The following is a 12,266-nucleotide window of genomic DNA, read 5'->3' on the forward strand; positions in this document are numbered from 1 at the left end:
CTTTCTTAACTGTCCAGCTCTCACATCAGCACATGGAAGCAGGGAATACAATGGCTTGTATGATTCTAACTTTTGTGCTCAGTTGTATATCTGCATTTGCTGCCCTCCCCATTCTTAGTCTTCTTCCAATTTCCTGGCTGCAGTCCCTGTTCATATCCATGTTTGATCCCAACTATTAGCATTCAAATATTTCTAAATGTGAAGACTCAAGATCGGAAGGGCTGCATCAGTTTACTTTTGCCTGAGCCTCCTAGGAAGGACAAGATTTTAACACACACATGTGCACTTCTTGCTCAGTTAACTGGGTACAAATGACTTTTGCATATGAATTCCATTCGCAGCAACTGAAATAAACCAGGAACAAAAAGGAAGAGCAGGAGGAAATTACATTCCCCATTCTTTATCAGTCAAACATCCTTAAACATGAAGACTCTCAAAAGCACAATGTGTACTTGGAAGTATCCTGCTCATGTTCAGTGTAGCTTTACTCCCAAGCAGGTATGTAAAGGATAGATTGCTGGAAGCCAATTTTTATTCCTGGGAGGGCTCAAGGACAACGAGTGCCTTTTAGTGCTTGATTGTTTAGCTTTTAATGCTTGATTGTTCATTTGTATACTTCTGATTTATAATGTCTGAGGAGGCTTAACTGCAGAGGAGACTTGGTGGTCCAGATCACTTGTACGGTGGCAGATCAGCCCTTCTAGCTTAGTCCTGTGGGGTGGTTCTGAAGTCCCTTTCACCACCTGGGGTCCATTGCAATGGCCCATTGTTTGCTTCTGGCCTCACTTTGAAACCGATGATGCATCTACACTGTAGAAATAATAGTTTGACAATAATTCAAATGCTGTAGCTCCATCCTATGTACTCCCAATATTTGCAGTTTTACAAAGTTTTTAGCCTTCTTTACCAAAGCTAAAGCTGGTGCCTCTGTTGTTGTTGTTGTTGTTGTTAACTGCCCTCAAGTTGATCTTGACCCATGGTGACCCAGTGGATGAGGCATCTCCAAGACTCCCTGTCCTCCACTGCTCTGCTTAGGTCCTCTAAACTCATACCCATGTTCTCCTTAATACAGTCCATCCATCTAGCATGTGCCTCACAAAACTACAAATCCTAAGATTCTGTAGAATGGAGCCATGGCAGTTAAAGTGGTGTCAAAATGCCTTATTTCTACAGTATAGAATGCATACCTAAATTCCACTTTGGTTGGTCAAAGCAACTAGATTTCTATGTATGGTTCTGAAAGCTGGACAGTAAAGAAAGCCGATAGGAAGAAAATCAATTCATTTCAAATGTGGTGCTGAAGAAGAGTTCTCAGGAAACCATGGGCTGCAAAAAGAGATGAATAAATGGGTACTAGAACACATCGAGCCTGAACTCTCATTAGAAACAAAGCTGACTATATCGAGGCAGTTGTACTGGGATCATATCTTGACATGATTCCTTGGAAAAGATTATAATGTTGACCAGAGTGGAATATAATGGACACATTGGTACAGTGGTACCTCGGGATACGAATTACCCAGGTTACGAAATTTTCAGGATACGAAAAAAAATAATTTAAAAAAACTGTTTCGGGTTAAGAAAGTTTTTTCGGGTTACGAAAAAACTTTTGGTGCTTTTCGGCGCGATTTCGCACCAAAAAGCGGCTTTTCCCCATTAGCGCCTATGGGGATTCGGCTTGCGAAAGCCTTTCGGGTTACGAAATTGACAGCGGAACGAATTAATTTCGTAACCCGAGGCACCACTGTATAATATTCTTGACCTCATAAAGAGTATCACTTTCCAAAGACAAAAACTAAATAATAAATAATAATAAAAATTTTATTTGTATACCGCCCTTCCAAAGATCAGGGCGGTGAACAGCATAAAATCAAACAATACCACAAATTACATAACATCAAATACAATCAATATACAAATACACCAATAAAAACAGATTAAAAAACCCCGTTAGCCAACCTTCTTGCCAACAAGGAGGAAGGGAGGCCAGCTGGAACTTCAATCGGGGAATGCAGCATGGAATAAGAAGGTTTTTAAGTCCCTTCTGAATTGAGCCAGGGAGGTGGCCGAGCGGAGCTCTGTGGGCAGCGTGTTCCATAGGGCCGGGGCGGCGATGGAATATGTCTTCCTCGTTGTAGAGGTCAGCCTAGCCCCTGGGACCCTAAGTAGTTGCTGCCCAGAAGTTCTGAGGGTGCGGGGCGGAATGTATGGGGAGAGGCGGTCCTTCAGGTATCCTGGGCCCAAGCCATTTAGGGCTTTATAGGTAATCACCAACACCTTATACTGTGCCCGGAAGCGAATAGGCAGCCAATGCAGGTCTTTTAGCACCAGTGTAATATGGCTGGCCCTGGAAGTACCAGTGATCAGCCTGGCTGCCATATTCTGTACCATCTGTAGCTTCCGGGTTTGGTATAAGGGTTGCCCCATGTAGAGTGCATTGCAGAAATCCAGTCTCGAGGTTACCAGAGCATGTACCACAGTTTCAAGGTCCCTCTGGGCCAGGAATGGGCGCAGCTGGCGAATAAGCCGAAGCTGATAACAGGTGCTCTTGACCGTCGCATTCACCTGAGCTGTCAGGTGAAGCGACGAGTCAAGAAGCACCCCCAGACTGCGCACGGAGTCCTTCACAGGAAGCGTGATCCCGTTCAGGACAGGTGGAACCACCGCCATTCCTGGACCAGGGGAACCTATCACAAGTACCTCCGTTTTCTCTGGATTCAGTCTGAGTCGGTTTTCCCTCATCCAGCCCATTACTGACTCCAGACAGGCCACGAGAGGAGAGACGCCATCCTCAGTCACTGCATCAGTCGGAGACATAGAGAAGACTATTTGGGTGTCATCAGCGTACTGATAACCCCGCGCCCCATGTCTCCGGATGATCTCTCCCAGCGGTTTCATGTAAATGTTAAAAAGCATGGGAGACAGAATGGCTCCTTGAGGGACCCCAGTTATGAGGGCCCTCTTATCGGAGCACACGTCTCCCAGCTGCACCATCTGGAACCTCCCAGAGAGGTAGGACCGGAACCACTGGAGCGCAGTGTCCCCGATTCCCACCTCTGCCAGGCGCTCCAGAAGGATACCATGGTCTATGGTATCGAAAGCCGCTGAGATGTCCAAGAGCACCAACAGGGACACGCTTCCCCTGTCGATGCCCAGACGGAGATCATCGACCAAGGCGACCATGGCCGTCTCGACCCCGTAACCCGCCCGAAAGCCAGTTTGAAATGGGTCCAGATAATCCGTTTCATCCAAGATCGATCGAAGCTGGATTGCAACCGCCCTCTCGATCACCTTCCCCAAGAATGGTAGCAGCAAGACTGGCCGATAACTACTAAGTAACAGGGGGTCGAGGGAGGGCTTTTTTAGTAAAGGTTTTACAATGGCCAATTTTAAATCAGATGGAAATTGTCCCTCCCTCAAGGATGTATTAATAATCCGGCGTAACAACCCCGTTACTGCCGGTCCCCCCTGAGCCGCTAACCATGAGGGACAGGGATCGAGAGAGCAGGTTGTCTTCCGAACACTTCCAAGGATCTTGTCCACATCATCGGTACTTACCAACTCAAACTGATCCAGTTTAATGGAGTCCACGGAGGCTCTGGACGCCTCTACCCTAGGTTCTGCTCTAATGTCGGCGTTAAGACCTTCGCTTATCCGAGAAGTTTTATCCGCGAAGAAGTTATTAAATTGGTCACAGCAGGCCTTAGAAGGTTCAAGGATCTGGTTCAGGGCAGGAGGGAGCTGAGTTAGCTCCCTGACTACCCTGAACAACTCTGCCGGACGCGACTCCGCGGACGCGACACGAGCACCATAGAACGAGTTCTTAGCTGCTCGTATCGCCTCTCCATAGTCCTTTAACAGTTGGTCTAGGAGAGCCTTGTCGTCTAAGCGAAGGTGTTTCCGCCAACGGTACTCTAGCCGTCGCAGTTCCCGCTTCCTTGCCCGGAGATCTTCCGTATACCAGGGCTTACGCTTGGAAGCGGGTCTGAGAGGGCGCTTGGGAGCGATACTGTGTATAGCCCTAGAGAGACCGGTATTCCAAATACCAGTCAGGGCATCAACAGAGTCGCCGTCACTTCCAACCATGTGTCCCTCTAGAGCTTCCTGGAACCTCTTGGGTTCCATCAGCCTTCGAGGGTGGACCATCCTAATAGGTCCGCCACCCCCGGGGGGGATCTCGGTGGAGACCTTGATTTTTGCCTCCAACAGGAAATGATCCGTCCATGACAGGGGGGAAATGTTAGTTATTTCCGCCCACGGATCTTCCGCTTCCGAACAGAAGACCAAATCAAGAGTATTACCCGCAAAATGCGTAGGACCCGAAATCAGCTGGGACAGGCCCATGGCCGCCATGGTATCCATGAATTCCTGAGCCGCACCGGATGGAACATAGCTGGCTGTGAGGGAGATGTTGAAGTCACCCAGGACAAGTAGCCTGGGCGTCTCCAGCATCAACTCCGCGACCAGCTGTGTCAGCTCGTTAAGGGAGTCCGTTAGCGCACGGGGTGGCCGGTACACCAACAGAATCCCCAGACTGTCCCTAGCCTTCAGGGTCAGGTAAATACACTCGATATAGGAAGTCTGTCGGACGTGGTTCCTGGTGAGAGACAAGGTGTTCCTATGTATCAAGGCCACACACACCCCCGCCCACCTAACCTGGGCTGGTCCTTCACCGAGAACCCAGCAGGCAGGGCCTGAGCCCACACAGCATCTCCCTCAGGCCCAAGCCAGGTCTCAGTAATGCAAGCCAGATCGCACTTATAATCCTCCAACAGATCATGGAGGATGTGGGACTTGTTGTTAATCGATCTGGCATTGCACAGGAGCAGCGACAGGGTTTGTGGCACGGTTGGAGTGACCCTCAGGTCCCTTAGGTTGGGAGGGGGACAGGAAGGAGAGATAGATATGACGCATCGATCTCGCCTTCCCCTGGAACGCAAGTCCCTTCTCCCACCGACATACCTCCCCCTGCCCCACACTACCTCAATGGGAGCTCCGCTCGTATCGATGTTATCCCCCCCCTCCCCAGCCCATGCATCCCCCGCATCCATAACCTCCCCCCACCCTTCCCCAGCAATTGAAAGAGCAGAGGTTAGCCAAGAATGCATCCACACTACACAGTTATAGCACTGTGATACAACTTTAACAGCCCTAGCTTCATGCTATGGAATGCTGGAGTGTATAGTTCAATGAGAGAACTTGCAACTCTCTGCTGTGGATTACCGCATCAGAGAGCTACCTCTCCAAACTACAAATCCCAGGATCTTGTTGGATGGAGCCAGAAAAGTAAGTGGAATTAAAGTGCCGTAACAGCGTGCTGCTGCTAACACACCAGATGACACTATTTCTCAGCGTGAAGGGCAAATAAGAAGGGGAAAGCTTCTCTTATTGATATATTATTTTATATCATTATTTAAAGGCATAAGTGAAACGATCATACAAATTAACAAAGCTTGGTTTGTACTGGGAGAAAACAGATCCAAACCAAGAATATAAAGATTTTTATCTTTTTTTAAACCCGCTTTCTAGTTATTTATGTTTAAATAAGTAACTGCTTGGAAATTCCAAGATGTACTATTCAACAGACTCTGGGTGATCACTGTGGCAGGAAGCTCACATACTCAGAAAACAGCTCTTGAATAAGATTAGGGAGGGCATTCAAATAGATTTCATTGTTTCCTCCTTCCTCCATTTTTCAAAAGTACTTCCCTCTTTCACAGTTCCAGTGAATTTTCCAGCTATTTCATCAGCTTGCTCCCACATATGAATTCTTTTTTTTAATTAAGGAACCTTATTATTTCATAGAAAAGGCAGACAACAAGCACATCTTCTCCCTAGCAATGCACACCGTTACAATCCAGTTACAATATATAGACACATGGAAGCAGGGTAAAATCCCATTACAAAATTAAGAAACAGCATCATGAAGAAGCTTCATTTTTGGTGAAGAGTGCTTAGGATACCATGGACAGCCAAAAAAGACAAACAGATGGGTCCTTGAACAGATCAAACCAGAACTCTCCTTAGAAGCCAAGATGGTCAAATTGAGGATGTCATACTTTGGCTACAGGAGAAGGCATGGATACTAGAGAAAACAATAATGCTAGGAAAGGTAGGAGGTAGAAGAAAGAAGGGAAGACCACATGCCGGATGGGTAGATTAAATCAGGAGGGTTACAGGCATGGGTTTGCAGGAACTGAGCAGAGTAATGGAGGATAAGAAGTCTTGGAGATGTCTAATCCACAGGGTTGCCATGAGTTGGAGTCGACTCGAGGGCAGCAACGAAAACAACCTGTACAAAATGCCTTCTCCCAGGAAGAGGAAAACTGTCAGAGGTGGTTTGTTTCAGCAGATTAACACACTCCTAAATTTTGGGATTCTTTTTCTGTAGTCCTGCTATGAAGATTGCCATGATGAGCACTTGCACATCAAAGCCATCAAATCCTTCAACTGTGCCAGTTTGGAAGGGACAGTCTCTGTCATCCCAGTTATCGCAGTTTTCCAGCTACTTTAAATGTCCCAGTTTCTCTCTCCTCCTCCCACTTTTTTCCTCTGTCCTCAGCTTACATACTTCAATTGTTGCAAACTGAATGCATCTGAGGAAGTAGACTTAAGTCTAGGACTTCTCATCGGTAATAATAAAAGTACCATTTGAAAGACAAAGGGGGGAAAGGAAGAGAAAATTCAATTACACTAGATGGAACTGATGGTTCCATGTTAGCAGGGCAATGAATCCACTCCAAATTACAGCCCACACTTACAACCCAGAGCAGAACCACTAGCACAATAGCCATCAGTCCTTATTGTTTATCTACACCGAGGCTTATGTTTCACAGGGTTCAAGGGATGATGCCAAAATCTGTGGGAAAACTGGTTTTTGAAGAGGAAATTGAAAGAGGAGAAAGGAGAGGAGAAAGAGGAAAGTAGCTCCTCTTTATTAAGGACCAGTCATACCTAAAACAGCTCCAACAGGTCAACACATCCGCTATTCATAAGTGGGAAAGGGAGAGAGAAAAGTGAACCACCTTTGTAATCTTGCTCTACCACACAACTGTTCTTATCACTAGAACATTCTTCCCAACCCAGATCTTTTCTCCTTATATTTAATCCTATTACTTCCTGTGATATAACCACAGAGAGAATGATCCCTGGCCATTCTTCTTCAGCGGTGTTACAAAGAAGAAGGGATGTCTGCAAGATCATTTGATGCAGATTAGTCGCCCGTTAAATTCCTAGTTCAGTCCCCCTGCTTGCAAGGGACACTGGCTTATAGTTAGTAAGGTACAGTAAAACATTAACTCCATTGCTGTCCCTATTTATGGTTTTGCTGTCCCACTGATGGTTATGCTGCCTTGGGCATTCTGGAGGCAGGTGTCTTCCAAAAATAACTTTTCTAAGCTCTGAACAGTGTCAATGCTGAGATTATATGGACAGTCCAGCATTAAAAGGAATAGCAGAACAACAAAGAGGAAGGATGTCAAAATGCTTCCCTAAGAGCAAGGAATTTTGACGAAATGGTCTGAAGGAACATCATGTAACAGTCTTGCTCAGCCTAATGAGATCTTAGGTCCAGAGTCCATTCACACTGCACAATTATAGCACTTTCAAACAAAAATCCACCAAACAGGGATACCTTTATTGGCCAACCGAAATGCACAATATACTTGTTGCAAACTTTCGAAGCTCCACTGGCTTCTTCATCAGGAAAGATGTTACAAACCAAACAGGAGAAAAAAATGAGATGTTAGTAAGATGCCTGCAATTATAGCACTGTTATTGCACATTTACTGCCATGGTTACACCAATGGAATCCTGGGGTTTGTATTTTTGGGAGGTACGGGAGCTCTCTGGTTGAAAATGTTGATTTGTGTAAATATGTACGTGCCTTCAAGCGACCTGCCAACTTATGGCAACCCCATGAGTATCATAGGGTTTTCTTAGGCAAGGAAAACTCATTTTCCCTCTGACATATATCTACATCACCTGGTATTCCTTAGCTTCCAAGATCAGATAGAACCTGGAGTTTATAGGGTATTTAGGTATACCAAAAATTTTAATGTAGAGAGATCTTTTACTACCTTTGAGATTGAAAGAAAGAAGTTGGGAGCATGAGCTTTCATGGACTTCCTCAGATGCCGGATGTAGACTGAAGTAGACGAAATCTCATACTGCCAACTTCTTTCTTTCTGTTAGTCTCAAAGGTGCTACAAGATCTCTCTACATACTGATTCTTCAGACTAACACAGCTATATCTTTGAATTCTGAAACTTTTAATGACTTTCCAAAATTGCCAATTTCACGATTCCATAGGAGAGAACCAGAGAAGTTAAAATGGAATCACAGTACTATAACTGTACTGTGGACAGGCTCCAGGTAAGTGTGTGATAGGAACTGCCAATGAACCCTGGCTTGAGTTACAGAAAGAGGGGCAGAATTGTAATTTTTAGGAATTGCACAATTTGCCAGTGGTCAATATTCTCATCATAGCTATAATCTCAAGGACGGTCCAAAGAGAGTCCACTGTACTGATCTATTAGCAACAAGCCAGTTCTAGCAATTTTCTATCCACATTTATCTCCAATGGGTCTTTTGTCAATCTAGTGGGTCTTAACTGCCCATTGAAGACCAAGCTACCCTCCCAAAACATTTTGCATTAAAGCCAGTTTAAGTGATGGACTAAGACTCTAGAGACGAGGGTTCAATTCCCTGTTTGGCTACAAAATCCATTGGGTGGCCTTGAGCAAGTCACAGTCTCTCAGCCTCATGGCAAGGCAATGGCAAACCTCCTCTGAACAAATCTTGCCAAGAAAACCCCAGGATAGGTTCATCTTAGGGTCACCATAAGTTGCGAATGACTTGAAGGCACACAACATACAGCTCACACAACAATACACTGCAGTTCAGAAAATCCATCCCTGTTTCCTTCTTGATCCTCTGAGGTCTACAGTTATGTTTAGAGGGGAAGCACATATGAACCAGCCTGATGCTCCTGGATATCCAACATTAAAACTCTGAGAAGGCAGTTACAAAAAGGCTGCCAATCTGACCAACTGAGAGGTGTAACAGCACTTGATCTCACTCCTTTGCAAAAGTGATCCAAACAGCACTCTTATAAAGAGCCAAACAACACTCTTATAAACAAATTGCTATAGAAGTTTAAAACAACAGTGTTAACAATACGCAGCATGAAGCCCATCAGAGCTCAGAAAATATTTCAATATTGTGTCCTAACACCCAGGTCAAAATATGAAAAAAATATATACCGCTAACTTGAAACTCTTTCGTAGGTTTCAGGTATAAGGAAGGCATTTCCTCCTTGGCTGGCATTCTTTTCTCAACACACTTTGGTTGGTGAGAAATCCTGGGCAACATTAATGCAGTGGCTGAATCTGAACTTGGTGACAGATTTATGAAAGGAGGAAGAATGTATGAATTAGAACTGTTATTAAATGAATGTGAACAAAGTTTACTTTCATACCAGTAATCCACGGTAGGCACTTTGTTGGAGGAAAGATGATACAAGCCCATCGCTGCAAACTGAGACAGCTTTCACCGTCTTACCTTGTTGAACCTCTGTCAAAGAGGAAATACTGTTAGTGGGTTGACATCTTTAAACACTGAGTGTGAATAAGAACATGGGGAGAGGGAGAGGGATAAGAGCAGTTTGTTGTTGTTGTGTGCCTTCATGTCATTCCCAACCTATTGTGACCCCATCATAGGGTTTTCTTGACAAGATTTGTTCCGAGGAGTTTTCCTCTGAGGCTGAGAGAGTGTTACTTGCCCAAGGTACAACTAGTGGATTTGCATGGCTGAGTGGGAATTTGAACCCTGGGCTCCAGGGTCATAGTCCAACACCCAAACCACTATAACACACTTGTTTTCTTAAAGAGAACAATTAAGATTGTTATTATTATTATTATTATTATTATTATTATATAATAGCTATTATTATTTGCATGGCTCATAGGGTTGCTAGGTAAAATATGGGACAAGATCATAACATAATGCTTGATCAATACAAGATCAAGATAATACCTGTTGAAATTCCCTCTTCTACACAGCTATTAAACGGACAGGAGTACGGTCCCTGATTTTACCAGGTAACCTTATATGCTCACTGTATACAGAGTACAGTTTGAAATCCTAAGATCTCAATCAGCGATTCCAAAATTTTGGTCTTCCAAGTATTTTGGACTTCAATTGCCAGAAGCCCTAACCAGGTTGGCCAGCAGTCAGGAATTATGGGAGCTGAAATCCAAAAAATCTGGAGGACCTAAGTTTGAAAACCACTGAGCTAAAGGGTTCCTATCATTTCTGCAGTGGTGTCATTTGCCTGGCTCTTACTAGTTCACTGGGTTTTTATAATTTTTCTGGTTCACCAAGACACTTGTTATGGGGAGAGACAGTGAAGGTTCACTGCCCCTTCCCCCTTTGACTGGCATATGCTATGATCCATTTTCAGCCACCATCTGCAGCCACAACAGTAACTTGGAATGGCTAAAGAAAGCTGCATCCACACTGCAGAAATAATCCAAGTTGACACCACTTTAACTACCATGGTTCAATGCTATGGAATTATGGAAATCATAGTTTGGCAGGGCACCAAAGTTTACTGACAAGAGACTAAATGTCTCCCAAAACTACAATTCTCTATATTCCATAGAATTGAGCCATGATAGTTAAAGTGGTGTCAACCTGGATTATTTCTGCAGTTCAGATGCAGCCACAGGAGAAAAGGGAGTTGCTTGGTGCATGAAAGGTAGCCCCTGTCAGGGAAGGAAAGACGAAAGGAGAGTTAAGGTCAGCCAAAGAGTAGCCAGTCCTGATCCCTCCCCTCTCCTCTGCTGCAGAAAAGCGTGCATCCAGGCATATTTCTCCAATGATGAATCAGACAAGGGAACATTTTTAGTTAACATGTACCCTTGTTTACCACCTTCTTGAGAGCCAGCATTGTTTGAGCAATGGACTATGACTCTGGAGACCAGGGTTCAAATCCCCGCTGGAGCATAAAAGCCCACTGGGGGACCTTAGGCAAGCCACAATCGCTCATCCTTGGAGGATGGCAATGGCAAACCCGTTCTGAAGAAACTTGCCAAGAAAACCCTTTAGGATCACCGTAAATCATAAATAACTTGGAGGCATACAACAACCACTTTGTCACTTCCCTAGGCCCCTTTCACACTGCACAAATACAGTGGACTCTCTATATTCACTGGGGTTATGGGCACTATATTCATGGAAATTGAAAAACTGCAAACAGAAAAACTTTTTTTAACTGGAGAGAACAACTTTTTAGGAATCTCTAGGTCCTCCAGGCCAATTCTGTGCTCAAGATCTGCCAGATGCTGATCATGAAATTGCACTGGTGAACCTACAAATGCCCAGAGATGTGTTCTCACTAGGAATCTCTAGGTCCTTCAGTGTGACTTTTGGCAGAAGTTGACAACAGAGTTGTGCTGGAGGACCTAGAGATTCCTAGAGAAAAAGTATTAATCAAATCTGTGAATAATCAAATCTGCAAAAGTCAAAGCCACAAACGTGGAGGGCCGACTGTATAGCACTTTGTTACCACTCTGACTGCCATGGTTCCATCCTAAAATTTGTTGTTTCACAAGGTATTTAAAATTCTTTGCCAGAGAGCTCTTGTGCCTTGAAGCTGAGAACATTTGTATTTTGTCACATCCCAGGAAAAGAGGGAGGTGTGTATGTATGAAGAGGAGAGTGAAGGGAAAAGGACTTCCAATGTCCACATTGTGACTCCAACAAGGCAACCATATTACTACAGACCCATGGAGTAGGCTTCCCCACTGGGTTGTGCGATTGAATTGGACTGTTAGTTCAGAGGACATAGCTGTCTGGCATTTGATATCCTGGTGAACCAAAACTATTCTGAAGTTCACTTAGATGTTAAGGACTGGACTCATCAGTGTCTCATGCATGCAGAAATTTCCCTGCAAAAAGGATTGGACACCACCCACCCCATGTGGACCATTTGCATTTGGTTTGGGATTTCATAAGTGGAGTTTCATTCAGGTGTGACGGGGCTTTTTTGTGCAATATGGACCATTTGCATTCAGTTCAAGGTTTCAGAAATGGAGTTACTTGGTGTGCATTCAGTTGTATAGCTTCCAACTGTCTCAATTTGGCAGGGACAGCCCCCTTTCAGCTGCTTTTAAAATGTCTTTCTCCCCACTTCCCACTCCCTCCCCTTTGTCCTGTTTGCACCAGTTGCTGCAAATTGAGTTTGTACTCAATTAACTCAGTAA

This window comes from Sceloporus occidentalis, unplaced genomic scaffold (genome assembly GCF_023333645.1).
Source record: "Sceloporus occidentalis isolate IW3139 unplaced genomic scaffold, rSceOcc1.0.p SCAF_14, whole genome shotgun sequence".
Classification (NCBI taxonomy): Eukaryota; Metazoa; Chordata; class Lepidosauria; order Squamata; family Phrynosomatidae; genus Sceloporus; species Sceloporus occidentalis.